At 43.6% G+C, this 23,224-nt stretch overlaps 1 pseudogene; it reads right to left on the bottom strand.

Moving 5' to 3' along the window:
• Positions 1-20,539: 20,539 nt before the first annotated feature.
• Positions 20,540-22,826, bottom strand: LOC117099462 (annotated as a pseudogene).
• Positions 22,827-23,224: the final 398 nt, after the last annotated feature.

The following is a 23,224-nucleotide window of genomic DNA, read 5'->3' as shown; positions in this document are numbered from 1 at the left end:
AGCTACTCAGGAGGCTGAGGCAAGAGAATCCCTTGAACTCAGGAGGCAGAGGTTGCAGTGAGCTGAGATTGTGCCATTGCATTCCAGCCTGAGCAACAGAGTACAGCTCCATCTCAAAAAAAAAAAAAAAAGAAGAAATTGATGTCTGTTATCCAAGACAGCATGAATCCAAACTCAGTGATTTTTTTGAAAAGCCAGAATCTATTTGTAATAGATTCTCAATTTTTACATGTTGGCAATTATTTGCCGTTTTTCAAAAGCACAGTGCATGACAAAGAAAACTAAGTGAGGCTCCAATATGCAGTGTTCCCTTAACCTCTTCTCACTGCAGCTGAAGTGGGACAGAAAGATGAGCGGCTGCTGCCCAAAAGCCTCGCCTATCCATTCAGTCCTAGGAAGCTTAGAGGAAGGGCCCCTGACCATGGCTTATCTGGGAAGCCAATGACATAGCTGGAGATTCCGGTTATCCTTCTGGCCAGCCTCATAACAGGATAGATTTTCTTCATATAATTTTAGGAACTTCATGTAATTTTAGGTCATCAGCTTAAACCTGAGCTTCGTGAAAGCTTTCTGAAGTGGTTCATAAAATACCTATAAAAATATAAAGTATGTAAAGCACCATGGTGCTGCTCAGAGAATCTGCATCCTAGATACACTTAGATGCTGGTTGGGGCAGGCAGTTCCACATAGACAGCACAGCACTGACAGCTGCATGTATCCTTCCGTCTTCCATCTCCCTCCTCTTTCCTCATATTTCCACATGCATGGAGTCTCTCTCTGTTGCCCAGGCTGGAGTGCAATGGCACAATCTCGGCTCACTGAAACCTCTGTCTCCCAGGTTCAAGTGATTCTCCTGCCTCAGCCTCTGAAGTAGTTGGAGTAACAGGCACGCACTACCACACTCTGCTAATTTTTGTATTTTTAGCAGAGATGGAGTTTTACCATGATGGCCAGGGTGGTCTTGAACTCCTGACCTCAGGTGATCTGCCCGCCTCAGCCTCCCAAATTGCTGGGATTACAGGCATGAGCCACCACACCTAGCCCAATTTTTAAAATTTTTTTTATAGAAACAGGGTCTCACTTTGTTGCCCAGGCTAGTCTCAAACTCCTAGGCTCAAGCGATCTTCTTACCTCAGCTTCCCAAAGTGTTGAGATTACAGGTGTGAGCCACCACACCTGGCCTCATAATACACAATGTTTTTGAGATTTATCAGTGCTGTTGTATGTATCGGTAGTTGAGAATTTTTATTGCTCAGTGGTATTTTATTGTACCAACATACTGTAGTCAGTTTATCCATTTTAGTAGATATTTGGGTTGTTTCTGACACTGGTGTTTTTCAGTGCATAGTATGGAAAAAATTGATGTAGAGGAATTTTACGGAAATGCACACATGTACGCACAGAAACCACAGTAGTTTTGTTTTTTTTTTTTTAGACAGAGTCTTGCTGTGTCGCCCAGGCTGGAGTGCAGCGGCGTGATCTTGGCTCACTGCAAGCTTCGCTCCCTGGGTTCACGCCATTCTCCTGCCTCAGCCTCCCAAGTAGCTGGGACTACAGGCGCCCGCTACCACGCCCAGCTAATTTTTTGTGTTTTTAGTAGAGATGGGGTTTCACCGTGTTAGCCAGGCTGGTCTTGATCTCCTGACCTCATGATCTACCTGCCTCGGCCTCCCAAAGTGCTGGGATTACAGGCTTGAGCCACCGTGCCTGGCCTGAAACTGCAGTAGTTTGTAACATGGTTCCCAGTGGAAGCTGATGAGAAGGATGCTTTTTTCAGTATTCTCCATACAAATATACAATAAGAGAGATCTGTAGTCATCTTTGTAGTGATCTGTAACCCAGGGAGATATTTTATGCGGAAGAGTAGATTTTTTTTTTTTTTTAGAGAGTCTGTCACCCAGGCTGGAGTGCAATGGCATGGTCTTGGCTCACTGCAACCTCTGCCTCCAGGGTTCAAGCGATTTTCCTGCCTCAGCCTCTCAAGTAGCTGGAATTATAGGCACGCACCACTACACCTGGCTAATTTTTTTATTTTTAGGAAAGACGGGGTTTCACCATGTTGGCCAGGCTGGTCTCGAACTCCTGACTTCAGGTGATCCACCCGCATCAGCCTCCCAAAGTGCTAGGATTACAGGCATGAGCCACCATGCCCAGCCAAGAGTAGATATTTTTTATGTCAAAATCTCCAGGTGTACAGTTTATTTATCCAATTCATTTATTCCTTTTCTCTGAAGAAAACTGAAGATTTTTTTCACAAAGATTCTTAAAAATATGCAAATGGTTTACATAAAAATATATACCATATAGGGTAGTAAATTTTGAAAATATAAAATCGAAAGCAAAGCAAAAGGATAAAGCAAATGTGCCAACAGTAAAAGGAAACATAATTACTTAACTGAGCTGAAAGTTTGACTTGGCTCTTTCTGGTAAGGAATTTAAGCCAGAGACATTGTAAGTCACACAATTCTTACTACCAATGACAAAAACATTTTATTTCCTTCAGAAGAGATGAAGTCACCATAATACATTTCTAAAATTTATATGAAGAGACAACCATTCATTTCAGCAAATACATTTTAAAAATTCAACTGGCCATCTGAGAAATTGGTTGGCTTCTTATAACTAAATTACACAACTGTCCTATCAATCAGTATGCACTGCTGTCTTTGTATCCTGGTGGGGACATCTGACTTCAGGCTCAGGGGTGTCTCATAGAAGGAGATCTGAGAGGGGACTTGGGCTGTTGTATGCCAGGGCATATATGGAACCAGTAAACTGTGGTGTAAAATTTCACAATGGAAACGCTGTTCTTCTATGTCCCAGAAAGAAATTGAATTTTAAGATAGTACACAAAGGTTAAGAATGAGAGTGTAGTAAGGCTTCAAAACTGGGTGGATTTTTAATTCTTATAGTTCTTGGAGAATTTTAGCTAGAACACTGTTGCTTTCTTCCAGATCACAAAGGTTTTTTTTGTTTTTTTTTTTTTTCGCTAATCCCATGGCAGATTAAAGACAAGGTTTCTACATGTGTGAGTGCAGCAAAAAGATCTGAGGAAAATCATAAGGATCATTTTCTTCCTCAAGGAACTAGGAAAAAAAAAACCCAACTAAACCTAAGGTTAGCAAAAGGAAGGAAATAATTAAGTTTAGACCAGAAATAAATAAAATAGAGAATAGACACTTTGGGAGGCCAAGGTAGATGGATCACCTGGGGCCAGGAGTTCGAGACCAGCCTGGCCAATGTGAAACCCCATCTCTACTATAAATACAAAAATTAGCTCGGTGTGGTGGTGGGCGCCTGTAATCCCAGCTACTCAGGAGGCTGAGGCAGGAGAATCGCTTGAACCCAGGAGGGGGAGGTTGCAGTGAGCTGAGAGTACGCCATTGTGCTCCAGCCTGGGCAACAAGAGCAAAACTCCATCTCAAAAAAAAAAAGACAAGAAAAGAAAATAGAAGTGGGCATGATGGCACACAGCTATGGTCTCAGCTATTTGGAAGGCTGAGGTGGGAGGATTGCTTGAGTCCCAGAGTTAAGGCCAGCCTGGGCAACATAGCAAGAGCCTATCTATAAAATAAATAAACAGGCTGGGTGCAGTGGCTCACACCCATAATCCCAGCACTTTGGGAGGCTGAAGTGGGTGGGTCACCTGAGCTCAGGGGTTTGAGACCAGCCTAGCCAACATGGCAAAACCTTGACTCTACTAAAAATATAAAAATTAGCTGAGTGTGGCGGCAGGTACCTGTAATCCCAGCTACTCGGGAGGCTGAGGTGGGAGAATTGCTTGAACCCGGGAGGCGGAGATTCCAGTGAGCCGAGGTTGTGCCATTGCCCTCCAGCCTGGGCAACAAGAGCCAAATTCCACCTCAATAAAAAATAAAATGAGATAAATAAGCAATATATAAATAATATATAGAAGAGAAAATTTAAAAAATCAATAAAATTACAAATTGGGTTTTTGAAAAGATCATCAAAATTGACAAATCCTTAGACTAAGAAAAAAAGAGAAGAGGTTTAAATAATTAAAATCAGACATGAAAGAGGAGACATTACCACTAATGCCACAGAAATAAAACCAATTATGAGAGGCTACTATGAATAATTATAAACCAACACATTGGATAATCTTGGTAGCTTACAAACACACAATCTACCAAGTCTGCATCAAAAAGAAATAGAAAATCTAAAGAGAGCTAAAACTAGCAAGGAGATTGAATCAATAATCAAAAACCTCCCAACAAAGAAAAGCCTAGGACCAGATGACTTCACTGGAGAATTCTACCAAATATTTAAGGAATAATTAATACCAATCCTCCTAAAACTCTTTCAAAAAATTAAAGAGGAGGCAGGGAACACTCCCACACTCATTTTATGAGTGCAGCACTACCCTTATACCAAAGCCAAAGATACTACAAGAAAACTGCAGACCAATATCTTTAATGAATATCGATGCAAAAATCATCAACAAAATACCAGCAAACTGAATTCAACAGCACATTAAAAGGCTTACACATCACGACCAAGTGGGATTTATTCCTAGAATTCAATGTTGGTTCGAAATGCAAAAGTAAATCGACATCCAAAACCAGACTCTTGTTCTTGTCCCCAAACCTGCTTTCCCCCAGGATTCTTAGTCTCAGAAAATGGCATCGCCATTCACACTACTGCTCAGGCCAAAACTCTGCATCATCGTTGACATCTGTGTGTGTTTCACAGTCAGTATTTAACCTGCTCGCAAATCCTTTCAGCATTCTCTTCACATATATCCAAAACCCAGAATCTCTTCCCTTTGCCCCCATTGCTAGCCCTCAGGATGGCATCACTGTCTATTCTTCTGCTCTTGGCTATTTGCATAACAGACAGTGCAATTCTTTCAAAATCTGAATGTGATTATGATATTCTTCCGCTCAAAACTGCCCAGTTGCTTCCCATCACACTTAGAAAAATTTGGGGTCCTCACTGTGGCCAGTATAGTGTTCCATGACCTGGTCATGGCTTCTACTTCAGCCCTCATCACCAGCACCTCACTCCCTCACTCTGCTCTCAAGCACCACCTCCTCCCCTAGCCTGGAAGATGCCCCATGTGCTTCTGCTTCAGGACCTTTGTGTTTGCTGCTCCCTCTGCTGAATGATCCTTCTCCCAGATCTCCGCATTTGCTGATCCTAGGCCTGAAAATTTTCTCCCAAACATCTACATGGCTCAATGCCTACACTACATTCAGAAATAGCTAGCAGAAAGGTCTTTCATGACCACCCTGTATAAAATAGCACCCCACAAGTCTCTTTGCATTGTATTCTGTTCAATTTTTCTTTGATATCATCCCCTGTTACTTACTGTACCTATTATTTTATTTATATATTTATATATTTATTTTTTTATTTATTTTTGAGATGGAGTTTCACTCTGTCTCCAGCTGGAGTGCAATGGCGCAATCTCGGCTCACTGCAACTTTCGCCTCCTGGGTTCAAGTGATTCTCCTGCCTCAGCCTCCCGAGTAGCTGGGATTACAGGAATGAGTCACCATGCCTGGCTAATTTTTGTATTTTTAAGAGAGATAGGGTTTAGCCATGTTGTCCAGGCTGGTCTTGAACCCCTGATCTCAGGTGATCCACCCGCCTCAGCCTCCCAAAGTGTTGGGATTATAGGCATGAACCACCGCGTCCAGCCTGATGTACCTATTATTGAGACTATAGGGTACAGAAAATACAACATTTTGCCTGTGTCAATATATTTCTGTAGTGTCTGTGAAAAAAAAAAGTGCCTGATGCTTAGTATATGCCGAACCAATATTTACTTTAATGAGAGGATGGCTTTCTCTTTCCCATCTTTTACCACACTGGGTGTGGACTAAGCAAACGGGGAAAATGCAGTAGTCAGAGGCAACAGCAGATGGCACTGTAAAGAAAGGTGAGCATTAAATTTTGGACAAAATTGAGGAGTCTGTAGGAACCACTTGTGAAAAGCAAGTGATGCTTGCTGTAACACGCAATCTACCAAGTCTACATCATAAAGAAATAGAAAATCTATTGCTATTGCTGTAAGACATCAGCATTCCCCTAGTCAGTCTCTCACCCTTAAACTGCAGGAAATCCTGGTGTGAAAGGTTAGTGTCAGTGACCAGGAAAGCTGAGCTGCTCAAAATTCCATAACCACATCAAAGCAGGGGCAGGCTATAATAACATCAGCCTTTCTTATCTTGATGCTCTATAAGGAAATAGCCAACACATTTTAATAAGAGTTGCCTTGAAAAGATCTTGCCCTGTGAATGTGGAAATGGGAAATGGAGTGAGAGGATGGTGCAGGCATTTTGGCAGCATAGGTACCTTCCAGTCCTTAAAAATGAAGGTGTTGACATCTTGATTCACTTTTGAAAACTTTTTATGGTTAGTCTCCTTTGGGGATAAGTGAAAAGAGTGTGTTTTTGGGATAAGACTCTTTTCCTTTGTAAAGTCATTGTTTTAGAGTATCAGAAAAACCCCACAAATTCTGTGTGTTTTTCCAGATGGGAAACGATGGGATGGGGGGCGATGCACAGACACTTATTTTTTAAAAACCTCCCCTCGCATGCAACACTTCTTGGGAAGCCACTGCATGGTTTTCTCCAAAAAAAGTGAATATGGAAAGCAACAAAAAGAAATACACTGGAGATAAGAAAAAAGGATTTAGAAAGAGTCAAATCCTCATTTTCATACTAAACCACAGTAAATGATATCTGAGATAGAATAATCAAGAAATAGCAATGTAAGTATGTTATTTAGCAATATGGAGACTAAGACCAAGAGAACCAGCTAAGAGCTAAAATTACTACTTTGCTGGGGTGGCCAGGTGTCCAGGCTGACTCAGGACTGTCAGTCCCACACTCTGGAAAAATCCTCAGTCCTAGGACACAAGATATCTCAGTTTTTCATGATGGATGAGGAAAGTTGAAGGAAAAGTACAAAACCCATAGGGCGTCCTAAAAAATAGGGGCCAAGTACAGCATAGATCCCCTGCAACCATGGCCATTGCCCACTGATGTTGGCACCCACAAGTTGGGGTTCCCTGCAATGGGGCATTGAGTGATGAGCGAGTGAGGTGACTGATGTGACTTAAGCGTGAAGCAGTTCAGGGAAGTATTAAGAAAAATGAAACAGAAAGAGTAAAAATATCCCACTGTCTCATGGTACAGAAAAAATATATCATTGTTGTTTTCGACTAAATATAGGTAATCTCTCTTTGGTTAGTCCTATTCTACTTTCTCCTTGTTAAAACATTCACATGTATCTTGAGAATACACAATTACATGACCTACAAAATTTATTAAATTTAATAAATAGTTAAAATAAGTTGATATGTCAGAGAATAAAAAATTATGAAAATATTGTTATATTTCCCTCACACATATTTTTTGTTTAATCATCCCTACTACTAATTGCCACTGTCAACTAGTTCTGTTGTTTTTGTTTAAACAATAAATTCATCATTTCATTTTGTTTAAATGATAGCATTTATGTAACAGAAAAGTAAATAATATATAATAATATATCATTTCAAATAAACACCCATTTTTCTCATCTTACATAACATAAAGTTTAAGTAACCTGGGTTGGCGCTCCAATAATCTTGTTGCCCTCATCTGGGGAGGGAACAGAGGGACAGGAGAAATGGGAGATAACTTCTGTTTTCCTTTTCTAGTATGTATATAAATTATTTTGTTTAAACTTAAAAATTTTAAGTGTACCATGGTTTAAGAAGGAAAATCTCTAGAACCGTTGTCACTAAAAGTACTGTATACTTCAAAATATCAAAAATGCAGACAAAGTGAATTAAAATGAATTTGTTGAAAGACTAAGATGAAGGTAGTAAAGCCAGAAAATAAAAACAGAGGCCGGGCGTGGTGGCTCAAGCCTGTAATCCCAGCACTTTGGGAGGCCGAGACGGGCGGATCACGAGGTCAGGAGATCGAGACCATCCTGGCTAACATGGTGAAACCCCGTCTCTACTAAAAATACAAAAAACTAGCTGGGCGAGGTGGCGGGCGCCTGTAGTCCCAGCTACTCGGGAGGCTGAGGCAGGAGAATGGCGTGAACCCGGGAGGCGGAGCTTGCAGTGAGCCGAGATTGCGCCACTGCACTCCAGTCTGGGCGACAGAGCGAGACTCTGCCTCAAAAAAAAAAAAAAAAAAAAAAAAAAGAAAAACAGAGTCTGCTGAAATAAGGGGAAGAAAGAATTAGTAAACATAAGAACAGCTGGGCGCAGTGGCTCAAGTCTGTAATCCCAGCACTTTGGGAGGCCGAGAGGGGCGGATCACAAGGTCAGGAGATCGAGACCATCCTGGCTAACATGGTGAAACCCCGTCTCTACTAAAAATACAAAAAACTAGCTGGGCGAGGTGGCGGGCGCCTGTAGTCCCAGCTACTCGGGAGGCTGAGGCAGGAGAATGGCGTGAACCGGGAGGCGGAGCTTGCAGTGAGCCGAGATTGCGCCACTGCACTCCAGTCTGGGCGACAGAGCGAGACTCTGCCTCAAAAAAAAAAAAAAAAAAAAAAAAAAGAAAAACAGAGTCTGCTGAAATAAGGGGAAGAAAGAATTAGTAAACATAAGAACAGCTGGGCGCAGTGGCTCAAGTCTGTAATCCCAGCACTTTGGGAGGCCGAGAGGGGCGGATCACAAGGTCAGGAGATCGAGACCACCCTGGCTAACATGGTGAAACCCCGTCTCTACTAAAAAATACAAAAAACTAGCCGGGCGAGGTGGCGGGCGCCTGTACTCCCAGCTATTCGGGAGGCTGAGGCAGGAGAATGGCGTAAACCCGGGAGGCGGAGCTTGCAGTGAGCCGAGATCTGGCCACTGCACTCCAGCCTGGGCGACAGAGGAAGACTCCGTCTCAAAAAAAAAAAAAAGAACAGAAATCAGAGAAAGATAAACCAACAAACTAAGCAGACAAACCAAACTGAAAGATGATTCTTTAAAATAGCTGATTAACTCATGAGAAAAGTCTGACTACATGAAAATTAATTAGCTGATAAATTAAAATTGATATATTTGACTTAATCAAACTTTAAAAATTGAGTACTACAGAAGACACTCTAGACAAACTAAATATAGGAGACATATTGAGAGGTGAAGCCAGCTGGACTTCCTAGGTCGAGTGGGAACTTGGAGAACTTTTCCACAGTTAGCTAGAGGTTTGTAAAATGCACCAATCGGTGCTCTGTACCCAGTTAGAGGTTTGTAAAATGGACCAATCAGCACCCTGTAAAATGGACCAATCAGCAGGACATGGGTGGAGACAAATAAAGGAATAAATGCTGGCGCCCCCAGCCGGCAGCTGCAACCGGCTTCCACGTTGTGGACTGTTTGTTCTTTCATTCTTCACAATAAATTTTGCTGCTGCTCACTCTTTGGGTCAGTGCCACCTTTAAGAATCGTAACACTCACCAGGAAGGTCCACAGCTTCATACTTGAAGTCAGTGAGATCACGAACCCACCAAAAGGAACCAACTTGGGACACAGTACCAGGAAATAGATTTGCAACATCAACAATAAGCAAAAGCTTGGTATAAAAAGATCTGAAGAATTCTTACACATCAGTTGGACAAAAGCAGTCCAACGGACAGACATTTTAATCTTAAAAGAAGAAAACTCATGGCTCAATAATTGAATAGACACTAAACTTCACTAATAATTGGGGAAATGCAAAATGAAACAAAAGGAGATCCATTCAAACTCATAAGACTAGCAAAGTATTTTAAAGGAATTTAGTATATCAAATGATGACTGAAATATGAAAAAGCAGAAATTCTCATTTTGCTAGTGGAAGAACCACTCAAAAGAGTAGTTTGGCAACATATGGAAGAGTTAGAAATGTCCTTTCCTTGTGACCAAGAAAACACCTGAAAAAAACTTGCACATGTATACCAAAAGATGTGTACAAAAATGTGTTCATAGCAGCAGTACTATTCATAGGAGGGAAAAACCCCAGGGACATCCAAAAATGTCTAAAAGAAGAAACAGATGAATAAATTATAGTCATATAGTAGAATATTACAGTAAATAAGAGAAATGATCTGGAACCATATGTATCAACATGCATACACTTTACAAAAATAAAACGGATAAAAGTGTTTCAAAATGAAACATAAGGTGTGATACCATTTATGTAAATTTTAAAGCAAATTTTTAATTGAAATAATGGTGTAAATATTAAACCATGCAAAATAATATTTTGCAAACAAAATAAGGCTAAAAATATATCAAATTCAGAGTAGTGGCAGCTTCTGGGGATTGATGTAGGGAAATGAGGCTTAGAAAATTAAAAATAGAGATTTCAACGTTCTCTCCAGTGTTTTTATGTTCTTTTATAAATGTGTCCGAAATAAAATATCTAGATTTGTTTTTTTGTGTGTAATAAGTACAGAAGTGTTTATGACATTATTCTCTGTATCTTTATTCTCTGTATCTCTCTATAATTTTAATTTCTCAAATATATACACACACATATAGAGAGAGAGAGAGAATATGAAATACTATGAGATCCCTTAAAATGGCAGAGACTATTGGACACTAAGTAAGCATTTTATTAGGACGAGCTTTCTCTCTGGGGTGAAAAGGTGAGTTAATTTATCCCAAATCAAACAACATTAAATAACTAGCCTTCAAGAGCTGAGAAAAAGGATATGTGCTGCTACTGAGCACATTGCGTTGGGTTCCTCACAAAAGCTAGGGCTGAGCCAAAGGAGTGCAGGTAATTCCAGAGAACAGAAATGGAGGACTGCAACAGGGAAGGATGGGAAGGTAATACAGGGTGAATTCTCAAGTGACTCATTGTTGCGGGCAGCTAGTACCTCTATCTGTGGAACCCTGGTGTTTCTATCAGCTCCTGTTTCGCAGTGACCTGTAAGATGGTAACACCCTCAGGTTCCATCGGTGCCAGAGCATTGTCCTCAAGCCCTGGAGCAGGAGGCGGGACTACACCCTGCAGTGGAGGCCAAGTACAGTGTACAGTTGGGTCGTGCCTGCCCGGGGATCGCTGCTGGAGACGTGTGCTGAGAAAATGGGAGATGTGGAGCAGTATGAATTAGACATCTAATCCAGGAGCGCATTTTCATTTGCCCAATGTGATAACCAACCTGAATTGAAAGAGTAAGGATATAAGTTAGACATTAGGAAATGCTCCCAAGCTTAGCAGATGGGAACTGACAAGAATTAGTAATGAAGAAAGGTCCAGGCACGGTGACTTATGCTTGTAGTCCCAGCATTTTGGGAGGCTGAGGCAGGAGGATCACTTGAGGTCAGGAGTTCAAGATCAAACCGGTTGAAACCGGATCAAACCGGATCAGACCGGATCAAACCGGTTGAAACCGGATCAGACCGGATCAAACCGTCAAACCGGATCAAACCGCTTGAAACCGGATCAGACCGGATCGAACCGGTTGACACCGGATCAACCGGATCAAACCAGACGAAACCGGATCTAACCAGATCAGACCGGATGAAACCAGATGAAACCGGATCAAACCGGATCAGACCGGATCAGATCTAACCAGATCAGACCGGATGAAACCAGATGAAACCGGATCAAACCGGATCAGACCGGATCAAACCGGTTGAGACCAAACCGGATCAAACCGGATCAGACCGGATCAAACCAGATGAAACCGGATCAGACCGGATCAAACCAGATGAAACCGGATCAGACCGGATCAAACCGGTTGAAACAGGATCAAACCGGATCAACCCGGTTGAAACCGGATCAAAAGGGATCAGACCGGATGAAACCGGTTGAAACCGGATCAAACCGGATCAGACTGGATTAAACCGGTTGAAACCCGTTGAAACCGGATAAACTGGATCACACCGGATCAAACCGGATCAAACCGGATCAGACCGCATGAAACCAGATCAAACCGGTTGAAACCGGATCAACCAGTTGAAACCGGATCATACAGGTTGAAACTGGATCAAACCGGATCATACCAGATCAAACCGGATCAGACCGCATGAAACCAGATCAGACCAGTTGAAACCGGATCAAACCGGATCAGACCGCTTGAAACCCGTTGAAACCGGATAAACTGGATCAGACCGGATCAAACCGGATCAAACCGGATCAGACCGCATGAAACCAGATCAAACTGGTTGAAACCGGATCAACCAGTTGAAACCGGATCATACAGGTTGAAACTGGATCAAACCGGATCATACCAGATCAAACCGGATCAGACCGCATGAAACCAGATCAGACCAGTTGAAACCGGATCAAACCAGTTGAAACCGGATCAACCAGTTGAAACCAGTTGAAACCGGATCAACCAGTTGAAACCGGATCAAACCGGATCAGAACGGATCAAACCGGATCAGACCGGATCAAACCGGATCAGACCGGATCAGACCGGTTGAAACCCGTTGAAACCAGCTGAAACCGGATCATACAGGTTGAAACTGGATCAAACCGGATCAGACCGCATGAAACCGGATCAAACCAGATCAGATCGGATCAAACTGGATGAAACCGCATCGGGCTGGATCAAACCGGATCAAGCCAGTCCAGACCGGATCGGACCGGATCGCACCAGATCAAACCGAATGAAACCGAATCAAAGGATCGGACCGGATCAAACCGGATGAAACCGGATCGGACCGGATCAAACCGGATCGGACCAGATCAAACCGGATCAGACCGGATCAGACCGTTGAAACCCGTTGAAACCAGCTGAAACCGGATCATACAGGTTGAAACTGGATCAACCGGATCAGACCGCATGAACCGGATCAAACCAGATCAGATCGGATCAAACTGGATGAAACCGCATCGGGCTGGATCAAACCGATCAAGCCAGTCCAGACCGGATCAGACCGGATCGCACCAGATCAAACCGAATGAAACCGAATCAAAGGATCGGACCGGATCAAACTGGATCAAACCGGATCAGGCTGGATGAAACCGGATCGGACCGGATCAAACCGGATCGGACCGGATCAGACCGGATCAGACCGGATCGGACCGGATCAAACCGGATCAAACCGGATCAGGCCGGATGAAACCGGATCGGACCGGATCAAACCGGATCAAACCGGATCAAACCGGATCCGGATCAAACCGGATAACCGGATCGCACCAGATCAAACCGAATGAAACCGAATCAAAGGATCGGACCGGATCAAACCGGATAACCGGATCAAACCAGATCAAACCGGATCAAAACGGATCAAGTCAGTCCAGACCGGATCAAACCGGATCAAACCAGATTAAACCAGATCGGACCGGATCGCACCAGATCAAACCGAATGAAACCGAATCAAAGGATCGGACCGGATCAAACCGGATCAAACCGGATCGGACCGGATCAGACTGGATCAGACCGGATCGGACCGGATCAAACCGGATCAAACCGGATCAAACCGGATCCGGATCAAACCGGATAACCGGATCGCACCAGATCAAACCGAATGAAACCGAATCAAAGGATCGGACCGGATCAAACCGGATAACCGGATCAAACCAGATCAAACCGGATCAAAACGGATCAAGCCAGTCCAGACCGGATCAAACCGGATCAAACCAGATTAAACCAGATCGGACCGGATCGCACCAGATCAAACCGAATGAAACCGAATCAAAGGATCGGACCGGATCAAACCGGATCAGACCGGATCAAACCGGATCAAACCAGATCATACCAGATCGGACCGGATCGCACCAGATCAAACCGAATGAAACCGAATCAAAGGATCGGACCGGATCAAACCGGATCAGACCGGATCAAACCGGATCAAACCAGATAACCGGATCAAACCAGATCAAACCGCATCAAAACGGATCAAGCCACTCCAGACCGGATCAAACCGGATCAAACCAGATCAAACCAGATCGGACTGGATCGCACCAGATCAAACTGAATCAAACTGAATCAAAGGATCGGACCACCGGATCAGAGCGGATCAAACCGGTTCAAACCGGATCGAACAGGATCAGACCGGATCAAGCCAGTCCAGACCGGATCAAACCGGATCAAACCAGATCAAACCGGATCAAACCAGATCAAACCGGATCAAACAGGACCAGACCGGATCAAACCGGTTGAAACAGGTTGAAACCAGATCAAACCGGTTGAAACCGGATCAGACCGGATCAAACCGTTTGAAACCGGATCAAACCGGATCAAACAGGATCAGACCGGATCAAACCGGTTGAAAACGGATCAAACCAGATCAAGCCAGATCGGACCGGATCGCACCGCATCAAACCGGATCAAGCCAGTCCAGACCGGATCAAACCGGATCAAACCAGATCAAACAGGATCAGACCGGATCAAACCGGTTGAAACCGGATCAAACAGAAAACCGGATCAAACCGGATCAGACCGGATCAAACCGATTGAAACCGGATCAAACCGGATCAAACCGGTTGAAAGCGGATCAGACCGGATCAAACCGGATCAAACCGATTGAAACCGGATCAGACCGGATCAAACCGGTTGAAAGCGGATCAGACCGGATCAAACCAGATCAAGCCAGATCGGACCAAATCGCAGCAGATCAAACCGAATCAAAGGATCGGCCCGGATCAAACCGGATCAGACCGAATCAAACCGGATCAAACCGGATCAAACAGGATCAGACCGGATCAAACCGGTTGAAACCAGATCAAACCAGTTGAAACCGGATCAGACCGGATCAAACCGGTTGCAATCGGATCAAACCGGATCTAACAGAAAACCGGATCAGACCGGATCAAACCGGTTGAAAGCGGATCAGAACGGATCAAACCAGATCAAGCCAGATCGGACCGAATCGCACCAGATCAAACCGAGTCAAACCGAATCAAAGGATCGGCCCGGATCACACCGGATCAGACCGCATCAAACCGGATCAAACCGGATCAAACAGAAAACCGGATCAAACCGGATCAAACCGGATCAAACCGGATCAAACAGAATACCGGATCAAACCGGATCAAACAGAAAACCGGATCAAACCGATCAAACCGGATCAGACCGGATCAAACCGGTTGAAACCGGATCAAACCGGATCAAACCGGTTGAAACCGGATCAGACCGGATCAAACCGGATCAAACCGCTTGAAACCGGATCAGACCGGATCAAACCGGTTGAAACCGGATCAGACCGGATCAAACCGGATCAAGCCAGATCGGACCAAATCGCAGCAGATCAAACCGAATCAAGGATCGGCCCGGATCAAACCGGATCAGACCGAATCAAACCGGATCAAACCGGATCACACCGGATCAGACCGCATCAAACCGGATCAAACCAGATCAAACCAGTTGAAACCGGATCAGACCGGATCAAACCGGTTGCAATCGGATCAAACCGGATCTAACAGAAAACCGGATCAGACCGGATCAACCGGTTGAAAGCGGATCAGAACGGATCAAACCAGATCAAGCCAGATCGGACCGAATCGCACCAGATCAAACCGAGTCAAACCGAATCAAAGGATCGGCCCGGATCACACCGGATCAGACCGCATCAAACCGGATCAAACCGGATCAACAGAAAACCGGATCAAACCGGATCAAACCGGATCAAACCGGATCAAACAGAATACCGGATCAAACCGGATCAAACAGAAAACCGGATCAAACCGGATCAAACCGGATCAAACAGAAAACCGGATCAAACCGGATCAAACCGGATCAAACCGATTGAAACCGGATCAGACCGGATCAGACCGGTTGAAACTGCATCAGACCGGATCAAACCGTATCAAACAGGATCAGTCCGGATCAAACCGGATCAGACCAGATCAGACCGGATCAAACCGTATCAAACAGGATCAGTCCGGATCAAACCGGATCAGACCAGATCAAACCGTGAAACCGGATCAGACCGGATCAGACCGGATCAGACCTGTTGAAACCGGATCAGACCGGATCAAACCGAATCAAACAGGATCAGTCCGGATCAAACCGGATCAGACCGGTTGAAACCGGATCAGGCCGGATCAAACCGAATCAAACAGGATCAGTCCGGATCAAACCGGATCAGACCAGATCAGACCGGTGGAAACCGGAATCAAACAGGACCAGTCCGGATCAAACCGGATCAGACCAGATCAGACCGGTGGAAACCGGATCAGACCGGATCAAACCGGATCACACCGGATGAAACCGGATCAGACCGGTTGAAACCAGAACAGACTGGATCGGACCTGTTGAGACTGGTTGAAACCAGAATAGACCGGATCAGGCAGAATCAAACAGGATCAGACCGGGTCAAACCGGTTGAAACCAGATCAAACCGGTTTAAACCGGATCAGACCGGATCAAACCGGTTGAAACCGGATCAAACCTGATCAGACTAGATCAAACCAGAAGAGACCGGATCAAACCGGAACAGACCGGATCAGACCGGTTGAAACCGGATCAAACTGGTTGAAACCGGATGAGACCGGATTAAACCGGATCAGACCGGATAAGACCGGATTAAACCGGTTGAAACACGTTGAAACCGGTTGAAACCGGATCATACAGGTTGAAACCGGATCAAATCGGATCAGCCCGAATCAAACCAGATCAGACAGCATGAAATCGGATCAAACCGGTTGAAACCGGATGAGACCGTATCAGACCGGATGAAACCGGATGAGACCGGATCAGACCGGAAAGACCGCATCAGACCGGATGACAGGATCAGACCGGATAACCGGATCAAACCGGGTCAGACCGCATGAAACCGGATCAAACCGGTTGAAACCGGATGAGACTGTATCAGACCGGTTGAAACTGGATCAGACCGGATCAGACCGGATTAAACCGGTTGAAACCAGATCAACCCGGATCAGACCGGATCAGACCGTATTAAACCGGTTGAAACCAGATCAACCCGGATCAGACCGGATCAGACCGGATTAAACCGGTTGAAACCAGATCAACCCGGATCAGACCGGATCAGACCGGATGAAACCGGATGAAACCGGAACAAGCCAGTCCGGATCGGACCGGATCAAAACGTATCAAACCAGACCAAACCGGATCAAACCGGATTGGACCGCATCAAACCGGATCACGCGAGTCCAGACCGGATCAAACCATATCAAACTGGATCAAACTGGATCAAATGGGATGAAATCAGACCATACCGGATCAAATCGGATCAGTACAGACCAGACTGGATCAAACCCTATCAAACCAGACCAAACCGGATCAAACCTCACCGAACCAGAGCAGACCGGATTAAACCGGAGCAGACCGGATGAAACCGAATCAAATCGGTTGAAACCGCATCAGACTGGTTTAAACCGGATCGGACCGGATCAAACCAGTTGAAACCGGATCCGGATCAAACCGGTTGAAACTGGATCCAGATCAGACCGGTTGAAACCGGATCAGACCGGATCAAACAGGATCAGACCGGATCAAACAGGATCAAACAGGATCAGACCGGATCAAACCGGTTGAAACCGGAACAGACCTGTTGAAACAAGACCAAACCGGATCAAACCGGATCAGACCGAATCAAACCGAATCAGACCGGATCAGATCGGATGAGACCGGATGAGACCGGATTAAACTGAGTCAAACCGGTTGAAACCGGATCAAACCGGATCAGACCGGATCACACTGGATCAAACCCGATTAGACCGGATCAGACCGGATCAGATCGGATTAAACCGGATCACACTGGATCAGACCGGATCAAACCGTGTTGAAACTGGATCAGATCGGATCAAACCGGATCACACCAGGAAACTGGATCAGATCGGATCAAACCGGATCACATCAGATCAGACCAGATCAAACCGGGTTGAAACCGGATCAGACCGGATAAAACCGCATCAAACCGGTTAAGAGCGGATCAGACCGGATCAAGCCGGTTGAAACCAGATCAAACCGGATCAAACCGGTTGAAACTCGCTGAAGCCGGTTGAAACCGGATCAGACTGGTTGAAACCGGATCAGACCGGATTAGACCGGGTCAAACCGGGTCAGACCGGATCAGACCGGATTATACCAGATCAAACCGGTTGAAACCGGAACAGACCGGATCAAACCGGATCAGACCGGATGAAACCGGTTGAAATCGGATCAGACCGGATTAGACCGGGTCAAACCGGGTCAGACCGGATCAGACCGGATTATACCAGATCAAACCGGTTGAAACCGGAACAGACCGGATCAAACCGGATCAGACCGGATGAAACCGGTTGAAACCGGATCAGACCGGATCAAACCGGATCAGACCGGTTCAAACCGGATCAGACCGGATCAGACGGATCAGACCGGTTGAAACCGGATCAGACCGGATCAGACCGGATCAAACCGCTTGAAACCGGATCAGACCGGATCGAACCGGTTGAAACCGGATCAAACTAGACCAAACCGTATCAAACCAGATCAAACCGGATCTAACCAGATCAGACCGGATCAAACCGGATGAAACCGGATGAACCAGACCAGACCGGATGAAACCGGATGAGACCAGACCAGACCGGATGTTTTATTAAAAACATTTTTATTTATATAAACTTATGGGTACAAGTGTAATATTGTTATATGAATCCATTACATACTGGTGAAGTCTGGAATTTTAAAGTATCCATCACCCAAATAACGTACATTGTATCCATTGGGTAACTTCTCACCATTCCCTTCCCCACCTTCTCACCCTTCTGAGTCTCCATTGTCAATTATTCTGCACTCTATGCCCATGTGTACACTTCATTTAGCTCCCACTTATAAGTGAGAACCTGTGATATTTGTCTTCCTATGTTTGTCTTGTTTCACTTAGGTTAATGATCCCCAGTTCCATCCATGTTACAGCAAAAGACATTATTTCATTCTTTTTTTATGGCTGAGTAGTATTCAAGTGTGTATAATACCACCTTTTCTTTATGCAATCAGCCATTGATGGAATCTTAGGTTGATTCCATATCTTTGCTATTGTGAATAGTGCTGTGATAAACATATGAGTTTGTGTTATTTTTTTTTATTTTTATTTTTTTTGAGACAGAGTCTTGCTCTGTTGCCCAGGCTGGAGAGCAGTGGCACAATGTCTGCTCACTGCAAGCTCCATCTCCTGGGCTCACGCCATTCTCCTGCCTCAGCCTCCCGAGTAGCTGGGACTACAGGGGCCCACCACCAAGCCTGGCTAATTTTTTTGTATATTTTAGTAGAGATGGGGTTTCACTGTGTTAGCCAGGATAGTCTCAACCTCCTGACCTTGTGATCCACCTGCCTCGGCCTCCCAAAGTGCTGGGATTACAGGCGTGAGCCACTGCACCCGACCGTGTTATCTTTTTAATGTGATTATTTCTTTCTTTTTGGGTAGATACCCAGTAGTGGGATTGCTGGATCATATGGTAGTTTTTTTTTTTTTTTTTTAGTTCTTTAGGAAATCTCTGTTCTGTTTTCCACAGAGGTTGTACTAATTTACAGTTGCACTAACAGTGTATAAGGGTTCTCTTTCTCTACATCTTGCTAACATCTGTTTTTTTTTTTGTTTTTTTTTTGTCTTTTTAATATTCATTCTGACTGGCATTAGAGGGTATCTCATTGTGGTTTTAATTTGCATTTGTCTGATGATTAGTGATGTTGAACTTTTTTTCAAATGCCCGTGGGCAATTTGTGTGACTTATTTGAAAACTGACTATTCATGTCCCTCTTCCACTTTTTAATGGGATTCTTTACAGGTATTTTTGTAGAGTTGTTTGAATTTCTTGTAAATTCTGGATATTAGTCCATTGTCAGATATATTCAAACTCATTTTAAAATATATATTCTGCATGGCAAAATAAAATAAAACAACATAACCCCAAACACACACGTCTGCTGACTTTCATAAGTCAGTCAATACTAGGGAATTGGCTGAAGCAGGACAGAAGATACATACACATGGCCGGGCGTGGTGGCTCAATCCTGTAATCCCAGCACTTTGGGAGGCCGAGAAGGGCGGATCACGAGGTCAGGAGATTGAGACCATCCTGGCTAACCCGGTGAAACCCCGTCTCTACTAAAAAATAAAAAAAATTAGCCAGGCGAGGTGGCGGGCACCTGTAGTCCCAGCTACCCGGGAGGCTGAGGCAGGAGAATGGCGTAAACCCGGGAGGCGGAGCTTGCAGTGAGCTGAGATTGGCCACTGCACTCCAGCCTGGGTGACAGAGCGAGACTCCGTCTCCAAAAAAAAAAAGAAGATACATACACATATGCCTTTGGCATCCAGATAGACAACCTGGGTCCATTAGGCATCAATAGGGAGCTCTGGAAACTGCAGTCTACTGCAGAACACATGCCACACCCAGATAATCTTTTTAAAAAATCTATAATTAGCTTTATTAACAGTGTAACATTTTCACAAATTCTTAAATTTTATGTTTTAATTTTCATAATATTACAGTTTAAAACATATAGCTTAAAAACAAGCATATTAATTCAAATCAACAAATATTCAAGCCTACATGAAAGAAGAATGAGATGAGATTACCTTTTTATATAATCAGCTGAATTCTTTTTATGGGCAAAAAGTTAATATTGGTATTTAAAAACCTAAATGTCTAATGTTTCTGCTGGCCATCCAATCCAACCATATGTATATTACTTAGGCCACAGGATTGCCCATTAGTCTTTCTTGTCAGAGAGCAATTAGCCTCTGAATCATTTTCGCTCAGCACTAGCTTTCTCTATAAATAAATTTGGATAGGCCAGGGAATTGTCATTTTGGTACTTGATAGAAGTAGAGATGCTGCTCAGTTGTATTTCATTTTTCAGTACTGGGTGGATCAACACCTTCTAATGCTGGTCCTGATGTTGAAGTTGCATATTTTGCCTCACTAGGTTCCACTAACTTTTTGACTTCTTAACTGATCTGAATGTCTGCTGAACAAAGGAATCACTTTCAACAGCTTCCATTTCTTTTACTTTTTTCACTTGTTCTACCAGGGTGGCTTGATCTTCCTTCTTTCTTCTCTTTGCTTCTTCCTCATTTCTTTCTTTGGCTTTCAATGCATCATCAACTTTTGCAGCAGCTTCAAGAACCAGCTGTAGTCTGGCTTTGGCCTGTTCAGCTGGTGGCAGATGTTTTAATCCAGCTTTGATGTTTCCAGATTCCCAATGTTTAATGTTATGTAATCTTTGTCCTTTCCTTATCTTTCCCCTTTTCTCTTTATCTCTACCTTTACGTTGTTCTTTATCCCGAGAACAACTATGCATTCTTCTGTGGCTGGACCTTTCACTGCCCTGACTGTGAGAACGTGGACAAGGCCTTCACCTAGATCTTCTTATTCTGCTTTTTGACCTAGACCTCTTAATTCCATAGGATTTCCCTCGACCCCTTGAACGACTTCGAGTTAGTTTCCTTTTAGAGCCATGAGATCCACTCCTTGATTGATGCCTGCGTCTTCTATCATAAGAATGTGAATGAGGCTGAAGATCTCTGGACCAAGATTTTGACTTTGATCTTGATTTCCTTCCTTCTTTCTTTCAGCTGTATATTCTACTATCTGAAGAACTCCTCGTTGAGGACTGTCTACAGTGCTTTTTTTTTTTTTTTTTCCTCTGTCTCTCTCTCGGTTCTGCTTTCTTCTACAGTATTTGATGACCAGCGTCCCATTTCTATAAGCTGGGTCCAGACCTTTGGGCTCACACCTTCCTTTGACACGCAAGCGCCACAGACCCTGAGAGGTTTCTTCAGATCAGGGTGCCGCTGGCATCCACTAAACTTGCTTCAGTTTAAGCTCAGCACCTTCCCGAGAATCTTTCATTTTATCTTTCATTTTGTAGTGAGAAGAGGCTTCAGCATGAATAGGGACATGCAAGGTGTATAAAATAGAATGGAGTTGTGAATTAGGTAATATGAGGGAGAAAATTATAAAAAATATAAAGCATTTTAAAGACAAATGCGTGTTACACAAAACCAGGAGATGACTTCATTTTAAGAGGTACCTGCTGGTCTTAGAAGCTTTAAGTGGTTTATAACCTAGTCAACAATAAGTGGCAGATCAATTGAAAATATGTTTGCATAAAGTTCTTAGTTCAGAGGCAAAGCTAGGATGCTACACACAGCAACATTGGAAGGGAAAGAGCTTTTGAAATCCAAGTCTGGGCATTTGCTCTAATCAGAGGTCAACATCTTCTCTGCCCTCCTAACCCACTCCCCTGCCAGGTGTCCTATCTCCCAGACCACACATTAGCAGATATAATATCTGTCATTCTGGCTTCTCATCATTCTCTTTCCAGAAAAATCCTGACATGATTTTATCTGCAAGATGGAGAGAAAAGGAGAGAGCATCACATGTCTTATATTAATCACAAAAACTAGATGGGTTTTATTTCAGGTGCTAATTCTTTTGAGAACACAAGGGAACCTTTGATCTTAATCTGTTTGATGTGGTTTTAAGTAAAGGAGCATCTTATGTTTACTTTGAAAGTGTTTTTTACTTCAGGCTTGATCAAACATTACATTTTGTTCCAGAGAAAAACTCGTTTCGAACGCAGCATATAGTATAGAATTAGACATCCCTAGGCTTGAAGCCCATCTCAGCCATGAACTACCTTCATGACCTTCAGCTAGTTACTTTTTCTCACTCAGCTTCAGTTTCTTCATTTATAAAGCAAGTGCCTCAACATCCCTTTTTGATTTTCTTAATCTTGTCTACATGTCTACATGTAGCCCTTTTATTACTGATGTTTAACTAGTGCTGGCCATTGGAATGACCTGAGAAGTCCATGTCTCACTCTCAGATGGGGGGAATTTTGGTTCTAATGGCAGTCATGGGTGAGAGTCCACTGTGTTAAAGTCTTTTCATTTGAAGTATCTGATGTGAATTCTATTTTCTGCTTAAACCCAGACATAGATGTTAAGTTTTAAAATTACATCTTACAGTCATTCCCACTACATACTCATTGAGTGCTTACTATGTACAGACTCTGTGACAGACTATGGAAATACATTCAAAGAAATTCCCTGTTTTTAAGAACTTTATCTAGTGTTTAGAAAATGCATTTAAAACTTATAATTAAAATACTATAGACCTTGGCTTAAAGGATGCACCTTGTTGTCTGTAATCATATTTGTAGTTATATATTGCTTTGAAAATACACTGTAGACATTAAGAAAAAAAGGAAATAAAAATTACATGAATCATGAAGGAGAAAATTAAATTGTCTTTGTTCACAGATGACATGATTGTCCATGTAGAAAATCCCAAAGAACTGGCAAAACAAATACATCTAGAACTAATTAGTTCTAGATTATAGCAAGGTTGCAGGATACAAGCTTAATACG

This window comes from Trachypithecus francoisi, unplaced genomic scaffold (assembly GCF_009764315.1).
Source record: "Trachypithecus francoisi isolate TF-2019V2 unplaced genomic scaffold, Tfra_2.0 Lachesis_group16, whole genome shotgun sequence".
Lineage (NCBI taxonomy): Eukaryota > Metazoa > Chordata > Mammalia > Primates > Cercopithecidae > Trachypithecus > Trachypithecus francoisi.
Note: the sequence above shows the minus strand (reverse complement) of the source record. Positions and strands in the feature narration are given on the sequence as shown.